The following is a 16,909-nucleotide window of genomic DNA, read 5'->3' as shown; positions in this document are numbered from 1 at the left end:
TAGACAAGTAATAAACCTGTAAGAGTGAAGAAAATGGGAGAGGAGGTCATGAAAAAAATGAGAGATTTCAAAAAATGACTTCATGAAGGTACGCCAATGGGACAGACTTTAAAAGGGTACTTATAAAAGTTACCTAAGAAGGAATATGAATAATCAGAATAGTATTAAGATTCCGGAGCCATACTACATGCATCCTAGATGATGATGGAGCAGTTCTTTCAAAATTATAGCCCATGTTCCTATACTGAGAAAAACATAAATCAAATGTGAAGAAAGAATAAAAACATCCAAGGATTCCTAAATTTTATTTCCTATACACCTTTTCTAAAATGTGTCTCGAGGATGTACTCTGGCAAAAAAGAAAAAAAAATTTTTAAGGATAAACCAATAAGGAGGAATGTATGGGAACTGGGACACTCTGGCTCCAACTCAAGAGAGCGCTGAAGTGACATCTCAACATGACAGCAGTTTGGTAGGCATGCAGAACAGCTGATCCAGTTTGGATCTAGTAGATAGAGACTCTAGGAGGAAAGTTTCCAGGTAGTAGGATAGGGAGTGGAAGAAATTGATAGAATAGAATGTATGATTGAGCACTTGGAAAAAAAGAAGGGGATGATAAAGCTAAATCATGCAAGAAATAAGGAAAGGCCATTTGAGACTCCAGGGGGTGGGGCATGGACAGAAAACTATATAAAAAGTCATGAATGATCTAACTATGAAACGAACTAAATTGTACTACGATGTCCAGGAGTTAGAAAAATATAAGAAGACAGTATCTATTTGCCCTTGAGCCATTCCTTAAGCCATGGCTTAAGGATCATAGCATTGAGCTCAGGGTGGAGGAAATGCAGTCTCAAAATAGAACTTGGCCTGTACTGAAGGTATTTAAGCTGTCCTAAAAATGAAAATGCTATGTATTGCTTTTGAGGTTTTACAATCATCCTATTAAAAAACTGTTGAAATTTTGACATTAGTTGCAAAGAATTTAAATGTTAACAACTTGGTAATATAAAACTAAGTATGTAATTCGAATTAGCTAGGATGTGAGTGGAGGATCATGGGATACATGGAAGAAAGGGTCAGCATGTTCATATCCTCAAAGAGAAAGATCAATAGATACTGATGGACATTAGCAGAATAGGGGATTGAATATTTTCTTTAACGTTACAAATGTAATTAATTAGAAAACTAAGCTTAATAAAAAATTTGGAGGAGGAAAGAGAAAGGGAAAAATTAGTAAACTAAATCCACATCTTACATAGGTAACAAAATATAAGTATATGTATACTATTTAGAGATATGGAGATTACCATCATAAATTCTGTGAGCAGAACCACTTAAAATAAGGTGTTTTGTGAAAATGGTAGTGTGGTAGAGAGGTAAGGAGTAAGGAACTATTGTTGCTGTACCTTTTCTGTTTCTTTGGTGTTTTACCACATACATATATATATATATATATATATATATATATATATATATATATATATATATGTATATATATGTGTGTGTATATATATATGTGTGTGTATATATATATATATATGTGTGTGTGTATATATATATCCTTTTTATTTATTTATTTTTAAATTTTATTGGAGTATAGTTGATTTACAATGTTGTGTTAGCTTCAGGCATACAGCACAGTGATTCAGTTATACATATGCATATATCCATTATTTTTCAGATTCTTTTCTCATATAGGTTATCACAGAATATTGAGTAGAGTTCCCTGTGCTATACAGTAGGTCCTTGTTGGTTATCTATTTTATATATGGTAGTGTGTGTGTGTTCATCTCAAGTTCCTGATTTATCCCTCCCCACCACGTTTTTCCCTTTGGTAACCGTAAGTTTGTTTTCAAAATCTGTGAGTCTGTTTCTCTTTTGTAAATAAGTTCATTTGTATCATTTTTTAAATTAGATTCCATATAGAAGTGATATCATGTGATATTTGTCTTTGTCGGACTGGCTTTGCTTAGCATGATTATCTCTAAGTCCATCCATGTTGCTGCAAATGGCATTATTTCGTTCTTTTTTATGGCATTGCTTCTAATGTTATGGCAGACTAAGTGTTCCAAGGGACTACAGAGTATTTAAATATGGGATAGAACACATAGTAGTGGACTTAAAGAAGGTAGAAGAGTATCCCAGGAAGCCCTCTAACCCAAAAAGAGGTTTGAAGTATGAGCTGGGAGTATGAAATGGAGGAAAGCTGGGAAAGAGAGAGGTCCTGAGTATGGATGACTGTAGAAGCACTTTCTGTATGGATGCTATGAACTTTGGTCCAGAAGCAAGGTAGGGAAACTAAAGGTAGGATTTGTATTAAACTGAAGCTTTAAAGCGGGGTAAAAGTGGATTCAGTTTGGTGGTAGCCATTTGCCATTAGCAACAAAAGCAAATCCTCTTTGGGGAAAATGTTCTTAATTGAGGCAGCACACTCACACAGTGGTATCAGGTGATGACCTCACAATCAAATAGCAGCAGAGAAAAGACAAGAAAAACTGCAGTGAATAAAGGTTAGGAGAAACCACCACACATTAAGACTCCACCCATTAAGACTGTGTATTACTGATATGCAGATTGCAAGGCACATAATATAGAACCATTATGTTTGAAATGATTTTTTTTTAAAAAGGAAATGTTTGCCAACAATAAGAGGCCATGAGGAATAGACTGGGAAATTTTGTAAATGAAATTAGAACTTGTAGAAGTAAAAAATTATAACTAATAGAATAAAAAGTGATAATATATTCATCAAGTAGAATTCTATTAAGCTATGAAAATGCATGAACTACAGCCACATCACCAATTTGCCTTTCTTCATTCTATTATTTCTTCTGAGATTCTGACCAGGATGTGAATTTTCCAAGAGTGATGGAAAACGTGAATCCACAGATACGGAAAACACAATGAATCTCAAGCACAATAAATAAAACGGACTCATGCCCAGGCTCATTATAGAGAACCTGCAGAATTTCAAAGACAAAAGTATATTAAAAAGTATCCTCCTAAAAGTAGGAAAGATTGCCCACAAAAGCAAGACAGTTAAATTGGTAGCAGACTACTAAATAGCAAAATCAAAACCAGAAAGAGGGCTTAGAGAAGATAAATCACAACCTAGAATTGTGTACTCAGAAAACTATCTGGAAGATGAAATGAAGATATTTGAAGATCAACATAAACTGTGATACCTTTACCACCAATGACTTTTCTAAAGGAACTTCTAAAGGATGTTCTTCAGGAAGAAGCAATATTATCACAGAAGGACAACCGGAGCAAATAAGGTAAAAACAAATATAAACCCAAGAATAATCAATATAAAATAATAACAATAATCATGGTATTACAATACTGGAAGAAAAAACAGCATTTAATTTTGGATGGTTATATTCAAAGTTAACATATTCCAAGGTCTTGATGTTGTTTGTTCAGGTTATAACATGGTTTAATTTAGTTATTGTTTAGTTAAATACATATGATAAAATTTCAAGGGTGAACATAAAAGAATAGAAATATAATTAACAAAACAGTAAAGACAAAAAGCACAATGGAGAAAAAACCTCAACCCCAAATTGAAAGAGAAGAATAGAAAGAATGTTTAAAAGCATGATAAATAGAAATTTTAAAGTAAGATAATATAAATAAGTCTCAATGTATATTGAATAAATATAAATGAACTAAACTTACCAGTGAAAAACAGATTATCATATTGGGGTAAAAATAGAAAAAAAATCAGCTGGCTCTGTGATTTTCCTAATAGGCAAACCAAAAGCATGTGATGCAGAAGGTAAAAAACCAAAGTATGAGAGAGAAATAGACTAAGTAAATACTGACTAAAAGGAAAAGAATTCTGGGATCATTGTACTAATTTCTGACCCTGAAGACTTTAAGACCTAAAACACTATTAGAAATAAAGAAGGTCACTACATAAAGTTGAAAAAAGTTCAGTTCACCAGGAAGATAACCTAATTCTAAACTTGCATGAACCTGATATATATGTCAAAACTGGTAAGGCAAAAAGTCGACACAGTTACATGGGGAAATTGATACATTCATCATTAAGAAACTTAGTGGAAAATTTTCACACACCTTTCTTGACAAAGTCAAGATTTTTAAACATCAGATATATTGAAAGGAAACTGGAAACAACCCAAATATCCCTTTAATAGTAAAACAGAGAAAAAAGTGTGATAAGATCATAAAATAGAATACAATACAGCTATGACAGCTCTGAAAATAAATGAGCTATGGCTACATCAACAGTATGTACAAATCTCACAAACATAATGATGAGCAAAAGAAAACAAGCATAAAATATACTGTATGATTCCATTATATAAAGTACAAAGACTGTAGTACAAGAAGTCAGTTTTTAAATTTAATCAAGTATTTGTCAGTTTGGGGTGAGCTTTCTCTTCTAGATATCAAAATTTATTTAAAGCTCTTAAAATTAAGACAACGTGGTAGGGGATTGAATTCAAATAAATTGACCAATAAATTAGAATAGATGTCCAGGAAATGTGCATGCATATACAAAACTTTGATTGTATGACAGATGTGGTCTTGTTTATCACTGGGGCATAGAAGAGGACTCTTGGGTAAATGGTACTGGAAACAATTGTTTATCCCTGTAGAAAATTTAAAGCAATTGGATATATCCTTAAATTGAACAATTTACAAAAATCAATTCTAGAAACTTAGAGGACTCAAATGTGAAATGCAAAACTTTCAGAAGAAAATGTAGGAGAATCTTTCTGACTTCTGTGTAGGAGAGGTTTTTTCTGTTTTTAGTTTTTTGGGTTTTTTTGCGGTACGCGGGCCTCTCACTGTTGTGGCCTCTCCCGTTGCGAAGCACAGGCTCCGGACGCGCAGGCTCAGCGGCCATGGCTTACGGGCCTAGATGCTCTGCGGCATGTGGGATCTTCCCGGACCAGGGCACGAACCCGTGTCCCCTGCATCGGCAGGCGGACTCTCAACCACTGTGCCACCCGGGAAGTCCAGGAGAGGGTTTTTTTAAGGCACAAAAGATCTGAGCATAAAATCAGGTATGCATAAATTTAACTGCTTTATAGTTAAGTACCATTATTCATTAAAACATACGGAGAAAGAGAGGGAAATTGAAGCCACTAACTAGGTGAAGTTATTCATAAAGCATATAACTAACAAAGGATTAGTGTCCAGGTTATGTGAAAAATACAACTGAATAAGAAAAAGACAACCCAAAAGGAAATTAGAATAAATACAGAAACCAAGCACTTCACCCAAAAAATGAAATATCTACAGCCAATGAACAGATGGAAAGATTACATTACATTTACTAATGTACATGCAAATTAAGAGTGAAATAATATAGCACTACACACCCACCAGAATGGCAAAGTATTGAGAAACTTGACAGAGGATGTGTATCAATAGGAACACTGTTATGATCAACTAGTGGGAGAGTAAATTAGAGCAACTTTCGAAAACGAATTTTCTCTCTCTCTCAAAGCAGGACATTCACATATCCGATGACCAGACACTTTCATAACTAGGAATATGATTTAGAAAAACTCTTGCACATTTTCACCAGGAGACCTGCATAGGAATTTTCATAGGTGTACTCTTTGTAGCAGTCCAAAACCAAAAACAATCCAAATGCCTGGAGATTGGAGGTTGGAGGAATATATATAGATACACACAGGCTGTATACAATCTCAAATATTGGAATGGCCAAAAAGTTCATTCGGGTTTTTCCGTAAGATGTTATGGAAAAACGCAAACGAACTTTTTGGCCAACCCAATATATATGCATTTTTTCACATAATAGAATATTATCCAGTAATGAAAAAGGAATGAGCACAGCTACATTCAGAAACAGGAGTTAATCTTAGAAACACAGTGTTAGGTAAACAAAAACATCAAGTCCCAACAGATATATACACTATGATAGAAAAAACTTTAAAACAAGAAAAACTAAGAAATGTGTTGTTTAGGCACATACAGATATGTGATAAAAACTATTGCACCCAGACAAGGGAATGATAAATTTCAGGACAGTACTTACAGGGAGGTGAGACTGGGGATAAAGCACATAGATGCAGTGTACGGGTAATGATCTATTTCTTGAGTGTTAAATATATTATGCATTTTGATTTGCATATATGTTACATATATTCTCTTATATGAACATTGCAAAGAGAACATGGGAAAATAGAATTCCAAGAAACAATTGCAGAAAACAAAGTAACAGGAAAATAAAGAAATCGAATTTAAAATAGAGGAAGTCAGAATCTCAAATACAAGAAGTCCTGTACAGTTGCTTGGAGAAGGCCATAAATTTAGGTGTAAGCTTCTTGGTAATTGAAGCAAAGAGGGAAAAATTGATTACATGGGTCATGAGATTCATGAAACCAAATTTATAGAGACAAACAACTATTCCTTGTATTGCATATTCTTTTTTTAAAATAAATTTATTTATTTTATTTTTTTCTTTAATTTTTTTTTGACTGTGTTGGGCCTTCGTTGCTGCACACAGGCTTTCTCTAGTTGCAGCGAGCGGGGGCTACTCTTCATTGCTGTGCACGGGCTTCTCATTGCGGTGCCTTCTCTTGTTGCAGAGCGTGGGCTCCAGGTACGTGAGCTTCAGTAGTTGTGGCTCATGGGCTCTAGAGCGCAGGCTCAGTAGTTGTGGCGCACAGGCTTAGTTGCTCTGCAGCATGTGGGATCTTCCGAGACCAGGGATCGAACCCGTGTCCCCTGCATTGGCAGGCGGATTCTTAACCACTGTGCCACCAGGGAAGCCCAGCATGTTTATTCTTGATACTAGAACTAAAGATTTACTTCACTTCAAAGACTAAACTATATGAAACTATTGAAACAAATACATCCCTAAAATCCCAACTCCCAGTACATATTTCCCTAATTTTCTACATAGTCGCAAACAGGCTTTAGGTAGTCTTAGACCGCAGAGCCCCAGAAGGAAGAATGCATTGGAGCTTTGGAGAAAGCAGAGCCTGCTTCTGGCTGCACTCTCAGGTTCCTCCGTAACTCCCAGTTAATATTCTAGAAATGCTTATGCACCTGTAAGATGGCTTAGCTAGGTAACTAGTAATAGAATTGGTAGGCAACTATCCTGGGTTTGTTGACTCGCCGAGATAGCAAGAAGATGGGGGGATGTGGTTTTGTTTTATCCCTTTGTGTTTAGAAAGTATCACCAAAGACAAAATGTGACTTGGTATAATAAGAATTATTTTTCTGCAGTTGGCCATTGGAACATTTGTTTCAAAAGGAACTCATTATGAATAGTTTCCAATATCATTTCATTTTATACAATAGATAATGTGTGTATTTGATAATAATCAGTTACTGACTTTCATATTTATGAGGAATATATAAAGTATGAGATTTGAGAAAACTTCTAGGTCAACCACCCCCCAACACACACACACACACTGTATATATTCTAAAGAGGAAAATCCTTTGCATGGCATAAATATACCCTTTACATTCTGACTCTGACTTATTTCTCTAACATCTCCTCATACAAGCCCCACCACGTGTTCGCTAAGATAATAATTACTTAGATAATAATACTCTCCCAGTAAAATTTCACTCCTCTATTGCTCGTGGAGTCTCTCCACCCCCTATTCTGTAATGCCCTATTATCTCCATCTAGTAATCTCCTTGTCTACTTCAAAATTCAGCTCCAGTGTTGGCTTCCTCAACATCTTCACACCTGGGGAAATAATTGTTTTCTTATGGTCCCATAGCATCTTACACAGATCTCAGTTTTTTTCTATGTCTCTCTCCCTATGTCTTAGGTTGATTCTCTACTTCAGTCCATGAGATAATTGCCAGACATTGGCATGGCTACATGAATCCCATCTAACAATGAATTGTTACTCATTAATTCTAATCACTTACATTTGTTTATTGCTTTACATTTTTTCAAGGTGCTTTGATTTCCATTGTCCGTTTGATCCTCATGATATTTTTGGAAGGACGTATTACTTCTATTTTGCAAATGAAGAACCAGGGACACAGAAATGAGTTGCCTAAGACTGCATGTAGCAAGTTCACAATACCTGACAAAATTACGTATGCATTTACCCTTTGCCAGCAACTTCACTCCTAGAAATCTGTCTCAAGGCAGAAGTGGAAAAAATATGAAATGATGCATGTAAACAGCTATTAATTATAACACTATTTATAATAGCAGGAAGTTTGAAATAAGTCAGTGTTTATCAAGAGGGAACTGAATGAATAAACTATAGGACATCCACCCAAAGGAGTACTATGCCACTGTATAAAGGAAAGAGAAAGATTTCGATATCCTGTGGAGTGGTCTCTCCAGGATATACTGTTAAATGCAAGGGGAAGAACAGTCTATATGATATATTTCATTCATACAGGTGTGTTATTGTTTTGTGGGGTTTTTTTGTTTTATAAATTTATTTATTTATTTGTTTTTATTTTTGGCTGTGTTGGGTCTTTGTTCTGTGCGCGGGCTTTCTCTAGTTGCAGCGAGTGGTGCGCGGGCTTCTCATTGTCGTGGCTTCTCTTGTTGCAGAGCACGGGCTCTAGAGTGCAGGCTCAGTAGTTGTGGCACACGGGCTTAGTTGCTGCGCGGCATGTGGGAATCTTCCTGGGCCAGGGATCGAACCCATGTCCCCTGCATTGGCAGGCAGATTCCCACCCACTGCACCACCAGGGAAGCCCTGTGTTATCGTTTTTGATTGCAGAATTTATTTTTATTGTAGTATAGTTGATTTACAATATTGTGTTAATGTATGCTGTATAGCAAAGTGACTCAGTTATACATATATACATTCTTTTTTATATTCATTTCTATTATGATTTATCCCAGGACATTTAATATAGTTCCCTGTGCTATTCAGTAGGACCTTCTTGTCCATCCATTCTATATGTAATAGTTTACATCTACTAACCCCAAACTCCCAGTCCATCCCCCTCCTCTTTGGCAACCACAAGTCTGTTCTCTCTGTCTGTGAGTCTGTTTCTGTTTCATAGATAGGTTCATTTGTGTCATATTTTAGATTTCACATATAAGTGATATCATATGGTATTTGTCTTCATCTTTCTGACTTACTTCACTTAGTATGATAATCTCTAGTTGCATCCATGTTTCTGCAAATGGCATTATTTTGTTCTTTTTATGGCTGAGTAGTATTGCAGTGTTATTTTTATTTTTTGAGAGAAACAATGGAAAGTAAACCAACTAATAAAAATGTTTAAGTATAGGAGACAAGGAAGGGTACAGATTGGAAGGGAAAAATATGGACTCTGTACTTCTCTGAAACTAACTTGTCCTATAGTTTTGAACTGGTAAATATGTAAATTGTTTATATTATTTTAAAACAAAATTAAGCAAAAAAATTAATCCTTACAAATTTAAAATATATTTAAAATGTTTTACATATCAAGCCACAGAATAAACACATAAGGAAGAATTATTTTAAGTGACTTTAAAACACAGTATTTTGATACTTTGTCCCTACTAGTATCTATTCAAAGGACAAAAAGAACCAGAAATAAATGTTAGACTGCATTCAAAAATCTTATTGTTAGAAATAGTATGCGTATTGTTATTTTGAATCTATATGAGGGCCATTGTATAAATGTCCTTAGGAACCAAGATTTTGATCGTAAGAAAAAAAAGATAACACTACAAAATCAAAGGAGTTAAATAAATACAACCCCTATAATCTTACATGTGAATTTGAAACATCACTATGAACTAAGGATTTAGTTTTCTTGTTCTAAAAATTACAAATTTCCTACCTCAATTCTCTGAAGAGAAGCATAGAAGTAATGATTACCCCTAGCAGCTAAGTTTCATCTTTAAATATAAGGTCCTGTTAAACAAACCAGAGTTCCTTAGAGAAATGGGTGATTTCAGGTGTGAGGCAGGAAATATACAAGATGAACTTTGAGGCATCTAGTGCCAGAAATCTAAAAGGCAGTGTCTGTTACGGTCCTGTTAAAGGAACACAGGGAAATCCAACCTTCAAAACTGGAATAATTTAAGTATCATAGGACTAATAAGTGCGACAGACACATGAACATAAGACGATTAATAATAGTACTAAAATCAATCTGGCTCCTTTGGAGTTTACTAAAGAATCAGATTATTTTTCTGTAAATTGGTAAATAATGTGAATGAATGCAGCATTTAACCTGCCATTTGTGTTTGAACTGTATTTTAGAGTAACTGAATAGCCTGTAAGGGAACATTGTTTTTTAGAACTCCAACTAATAGATTCATACGGGATGATAATATTAGAAAAACCACGATTGTGCAATTCCTAATAAAATGCTATATCCAGGCAGCAGTCATCTAAGGCTGCTAAAACTGTTATGTGAAAGGTAGATGAGGAAATTTTAAATTAATGGATGAGGCTGAAAGCACCTAAACCCCCGATCCATCTTAGCATGACTAAAAGTGGGGCAGCCGGTCTTCATGTGCCACCTGAAGGGATGCAATCGGAAGTAATACAGCACTCCTGAAATATCTTTGACCAAAAAGAAGGTGGAGGAAGGGGTCAAAATTTAATCATGCCTCTACATCTAACTTAAGAGTTTGCACGAAATACGAAGGATGGAGAAACATGTTAAATGATACCAGGATGATGCAATCAGCCAAATCCAGAACATAGTTAAATCTACAGGGAAAATGGCCCGCATTCTTCAGCAAATTCATTTCATGAAAGTAAAAAAAGGAGTGCAAGAACTGTCATAAAACAAAAGAGGCTTAAGAGACAAAAACCAAATATAATGTGTGGACCATATTGAGATCCTCATGTGAACAAATCAACTGAAAACGACAGGTTGGAGCCAATTATGGGAATTTGAATGTGGATCAAGTATTAGATGGCATAGTAATTACTGTTAATTTTAGTTGGGTTATAATTATACTGAGGATATGTTAAAAACATTCTTGCTAAAATGGATGAATTTTCCTGTATGTAAATTATATCTTAATAATTTTTAAAAACCTGATTTTAAAAAGTGTTGTCTATTAGGGAAACATACATCTGATGTTTTCAGCTTGCTTCACAGTATTCAGATAGAAGGGAAAATAGGGTGTATGTATGAGACAGGATTGGCAAATAGTTTCTAAATATTGAAGCTGGATCATGGTACGTTTGCATATGTTTTTAAATTGTCATAATAAAAAATAGTAGAAAAACAAGGAAAAAATAAGAAAAGAAGGCACATCTTATGAGCAGAATGCCAACCCAGCACTTCTGAGCCTGGTGCTCTTTATAGTATTGGGTCGGCCAAAAAGTTCATTCGAATTTTTCTGTAAGAGGTTACAGAAAAACCCGAACGAACTTTTTAGCCACCCCAATAACTGTCTTTAAGAACTTGAACGAACAGCAGGCAGGCTTATCAAATGTATAATACAACATCCTGACTTGCAGGACCTCACAAATGGCTTGGGAAGATAAGAATCATTCTCATGCAAGGTACCATGCCAGGAACCCAGAGATTTAGATTTAGATCTGGTTCAGATGTAAGTTCTCTGGTTATCAGCACATGCCTAGGGACCCTGGGACTACAGGGTATGAAAGACTGTAGGTGGCAAGGACGTTTCCCACCCTGCTGAAATGCTGAGCAGTTCGGGTGAATAGAAAAATAGGCCCACGCTTTAGTATATAAAAGGAAACGACCAATTAGTTGCCCTAAGTCTGCATTAAACCCAATGGAGTCCCCACATTTATTGTGCTGCAAATTTGACAGGAACAAACTGGGATTCTGCCAGCAACCTTCTTCTGGGTTGCAACTCTTCCCAGAGTCTCCGGCCTGCTGGCCTCCTATACCAGATTTTGGATTCACCAAGGCTCCACAATCATAGAAAATAGCCTATCCTGGAGAACCTTCAAGATGGTGGAGGAGTAAGACGTGGAGATCACCTTCCTCCCCTCAAGTACATCAAAAATACATCTACCTGTGGAACAGCTCCTACAGAACACCTACTGAACGCTGGCAGAAGACCTCAGACCTCCCAAAAGGCCAGAAACTCCCCACGTACCTGAGTAGGGCAAAAGAAAGAAGAATAAACAGAGACAAAAGAATAGGGACGGGACCTGCACCAGTGGGAGGGAGCCGTGAAGGAGGAAAAGTTGCCACACACTAGGAAGCCCCTTCACTGGCGGAGATGGGGACTGGCGGGGGGGAAGCTTCGGAGGCACGGAGGAGAGCACAGCAACAGGGGTGCAGAGGGCAAAGCGGGGAGATTCCCGCCCAGAGGATCGGTGCTGACCGGCACTCACCAGCCCAAGAGGCTTGTCTGCTCACCCGCCGGGGCGGGTGGGGCTAGGAGCTGAGGCTTGGGCTTCGGTCGGATCGCAGGGAGAGGACTGGGGTTGGCGGCGTGAACACAGCCTGCAGGGGGTTAGTGCACCACGGCTAGCCGGGAGGGAGTCCGGGGAAAAGTCTGGAGCTGCCGAAGAGGCAGGAGACTTTTTCTTCCCTCTTTGTTTCCTGGTGCGCGAGGAGAGGGGATGAAGAGCGCTGGTTAAAGGAGCTCCAGAGACGGGCGCGAGCCGCGGCTATCAGCATGGACCCCAGAGACGGGCATGAGACGCTAAGGCTGCTGCTGCCGCCACCAAGAAGCCTGTGTGCGAGCACAGGTCACTCTCCACACCTCCCCTCCCGAAGACTGTGCAGCCCGCCACTGCCAGGGTCCCGTGATCCAGGGACAACTTCCCCGGGAGAACGCACGGCGCGCCTCTGCCTGGTGCAACGTCACGCCGGCCTCTGCTGTCACACGCTCGCCCGGCATCTGTACCCCTCCCTCCCCCCGGCCTGAGTGAGCCAGAGCCCCCGAATCCACTGCTGCTTTAACCCCGTCCTGTCTGAGCAAAGAACAGACGCCATCAAGCGACCTGCACGAAGAGGTGGGGCCAAATCCAAAGCTGAGCCCCAGGAGCTGTGCGAACAAAGAAGAGAAAGGGAAATCCTTCCCAGCAGCCTCAGGAGCAGCGGATTAAATCTCCACAATCACCTTGATGTACCCTGCATCTGTGGAATACTTAAATAGACAACGAATCCTCCCAAATTGAGGATGTGGACTTTGGGAGCAAGATATATTATTTTTTCCCCTTTTCCTCTTTTTGTGAGTGTGTATGTGTATGCTTCTGTGTGAGATTTTGTCTGTGTAGCTTTGCTTTCACCATTTGTCCTAGGGTTCTGTCCGTCCGTGGGGACTTTAACACCCCACTTTCACCAAGGGACAGATCATCCAAAATGAAAATAAATAAGGAAACACAGCTTTAAATGATACATTAAACAAGATGGACTTAATTGATATTTATGGGCCATTCCATCCAAAAACAAAAGAATACTCATTTTTCTCAAGTGCTCATGGAACATTCTCCAGGATACCTCTTATCTTGGGTCACAAATCAAGCCTCGGTAAATTTAAGAAAATTGAAATCGTATCAAGTATCTTTTCTGACCACAACGCTATGAGACTAGATATCAATTACAGGAAAAGATCTGTAAAAAATACAAACACATGGAGGCTAAACAATACGCTACTTAATAACCAAGTGATCACTGAAGAAATCAAAGAGGAAATCAAAAAATACCTAGAAACAAATGACAATGGAGACACGACGACCCAAAACCTATGGGATGCAACAAAAGCAGTTCTAAGAGGGAAGTTTATAACAATACAATCCTACCTTAAGAAACAGGAAATATCTCAAATAAACAACTTAACCTTGCACCTAAAGGAATTAGAGAAAGAAGAACAAAAAACCCCTAAAGTTAGCAGAAGGAAAGAAATAATAAAGATCAGATCAGAAATAAAAAGAAATGAAGGAAACGATAGCAAAGATCAATAAAACTAAAAGCTGGTTCTTTGAGAAGGTAAGCAAAATTGATAAACCATTAGCCAGACTCATCAAGAAAAAAAGGGAGAAGACTCAAATCAATAGAATTAGAAATGAAAAAGGAGAAGTAACCAGTGACACTGCAGAAATGCAAAGGATCGTGAGAGATTACCTCAAGCAACTCTATGCCATTATGGACAACCTGAAAGAAATGGACAAATTCTTAGAAATGCACAACCAGCCAAGACTGAACCAGGAAGAAATAGAAAACGTGAACAGACCAATCACAAGCACTGAAATGGAAACTGTGATTAAAAATTTTCCAACAAACAAAAGCCCAGGACCAGATGGCTTCACAGGCGAATTCTATCTAATTGAACTACCATGCGAACCAGCAATCCCACTATTGGGCATATACCCCGAGAAAACCATAATTCAAAAAGAGTCATGTACCAAAATGTTCATTGCAGCTCTATTTACAATAGCCAGGGCATGGAAGCATCCTAAGTGTCCATCATCGGATAAATGGAGAAAGAAGATGTGGCACCTATATACAAAGGAATATTACTCAGTCATAAAAAGGAACGAAATTGAGATATTTGTAGTGAGGTGGATGGACCTAGAGTCTGTCATACAGAGTGAAGTAAGTCAGAAAGAGAGAGACAAATACCGTATGCTAACACATATATTTGGAACCTAAGGGGAAAAGAAAAAGGTCATTAAGAACCTAGGGGTAAGACAGGAATAAAGACAGAGACCTACTAGAGAATGGACTTGAGGATATGGAGAGGAGGAAGGGTAAGCTGGGACAATGTGAGAGAGTGGCATGGACATATATCCACTACCAAATGTAAGGTAGATAGCTAGTGGGAAGCAGCCGCATAGCACAAGGAGATCAGCTCAGTGGTTTGTGACCACCTAGAGGCATGGGATAGGGAGGGTGGGAGGGAGGGAGACCCAAGAGTGAGGAGATTTGGGAACATATGTATATGTATAACTGATTCACTTTGTTATAAAGCAGAAACTAACACACCATTGTAAAGCAATTATACTCCAATAAAGATGTTAAAAGAAAAAAAAAACAGTCACACAATCATAGTAGGGGACTTTAACAGCCCTACTTTCACCAATGGACACATCATCCAAAATGAAAATAAATAAGGAAACACAAGCTTTAAATGACACGTTATACAAGATGGACTTAATTGTTATTTTTCCGACATTCCGTCCAAAAAGAACAGAATACAGTTTCTTCTGAAGTGCTCATGGAACATTCTCCAGGATAGATCGTATTTTGGGTCACAAATCAAGCCTTGGTGAATTTAAGAAACTTGAAATCACATCAGATATCCTTTCCGACCTCAACACTATGAGACTAGATATGAATTACACGAAAAAAAACTGGAAAAAACCCAAACACATGGACGCTAAACAATACACTACTAAATAAGCAGGAGATCACTGAGGAAATCAAGGAGGAAATCAAAAAATACCTAGAAACAAATGACAATGAAAGCGCCATGACCCAAAACCTATGGGATGCAGCAAAAGCAGTTCTAAGAGGGAAGTTTATAGCAATACTATCCTACCTCAAGAAACAAGAAAAATATCAAATAAACAACCTGGGCTTCACTGGTGGAGCAGTGGTTCAGAGTCTGCCTGCCAATGCAGGGGATACGGGTTCTTGCCCTGGTCTGGAGGATCCCACATGCCGTGGAGCGACTAGGCCTGTGAACCACGGGCGCTGGGCCTGTTCGTCCGGAACCTGTGCTCCACAACGGGAGAGGTCACAACAGTGAGAGGCCCGCATACCACAAAAAAATAAATAAATAAAATAAAATAAAAAAATAACCAAACCTTACACCTAAAGCAATTAGAGAAAGAAGAACAAAAAAACCCAAAGTTAGCAGAAGGAAAGAAATCATAAAGATCAGAGCAGAAATAAATGAAAAAGAAATGAAGGAAACAGTAGCAAAGATCAATAAAACTAAAAGCTGGTTCTTCAAGAAGATAAAATTGATAAACCATTAGGCAGACTCATCAAGAAAAAAAGGGAGAAGACTCAAATCAACAGAATGAGAAATGAAAAAGAAGTAACAAGTGACACTGCAGAAATTCAAAAGATCATGAGAGATTACTACAAGCAACTACGTGCCAATAAAATGGACAACATGGAATAAATGGCCACATTCTTAGAAAAGCACAACCTCCAAACAGACCAATCACAATAACTGAAATTGAAATTGTGATTAAAAACCTTCCAACAAATGAAAGCCCAGGACCACATGGCTTCACAGGCGAACTCTATCAGACATTTAGAGAAGAGCTAACACCTGTCCTTCTCAAACTCTACCAAAATATAGCAGAGAGAGGAACACTCCCAAACTCATTCTATGATGCCACCATCAACCTGATACCAAAACCAGACAAAGAGGTCACAAAAAAGAAAACTACAGGCCAGTATCAGTGATGTACATAGATGCCAAAATACTCAGCAAAATACTAGCAAACAGAGTCCAACAGAACATTAAAAGGATCATACACCATGATCTAGTGGGATTTATCCCAGGGTTGCAGGGATTCTTCAGTATGTGCAAATCAATCAATGTGATACACCATATTAACAAATTGAAGGATAAAAATCATATCATAATTTGAACAGATGCAGAAAACCTTTCCACAAAATTCAACACCCGTTTATGATCAAAGCTCTCCATAAAGTAGGCTTACAGGGAACCTACCTCAACAAAATAAAGGCCATATATGACAAACCCACAGCCAACATCATTCTCAATGGTCAAAAACTGAAACCGTTTCCTCTAAGATCAGGAACAAGACAATGTTGACCACTCTCACCACTTGTATTCAACATAGTTCTGGAGGTTTTAGCCACGGCAATCAGAGGAAGAAAAGGAAATAAAAGGAATCCAAATCAGAAAAGAAGAAGTAAAACTGTTGCTGTTTGCAGATCACTTGATACTATACATAGAGAATCCTAAAGATGCTACACGAAAACTACTAGAGCTAATCAATGAATTTGGTAAAGTAGCAGGATACAAATTTAATGC

Source organism: Leucopleurus acutus (genome assembly GCF_964270905.1).
Source record: "Leucopleurus acutus genome assembly, chromosome: X".
Classification (NCBI taxonomy): Eukaryota; Metazoa; Chordata; class Mammalia; order Artiodactyla; family Delphinidae; genus Leucopleurus; species Leucopleurus acutus.
The sequence above is the reverse complement of the archived record's forward strand: the minus strand, read 5'-3'. Positions refer to the sequence as shown.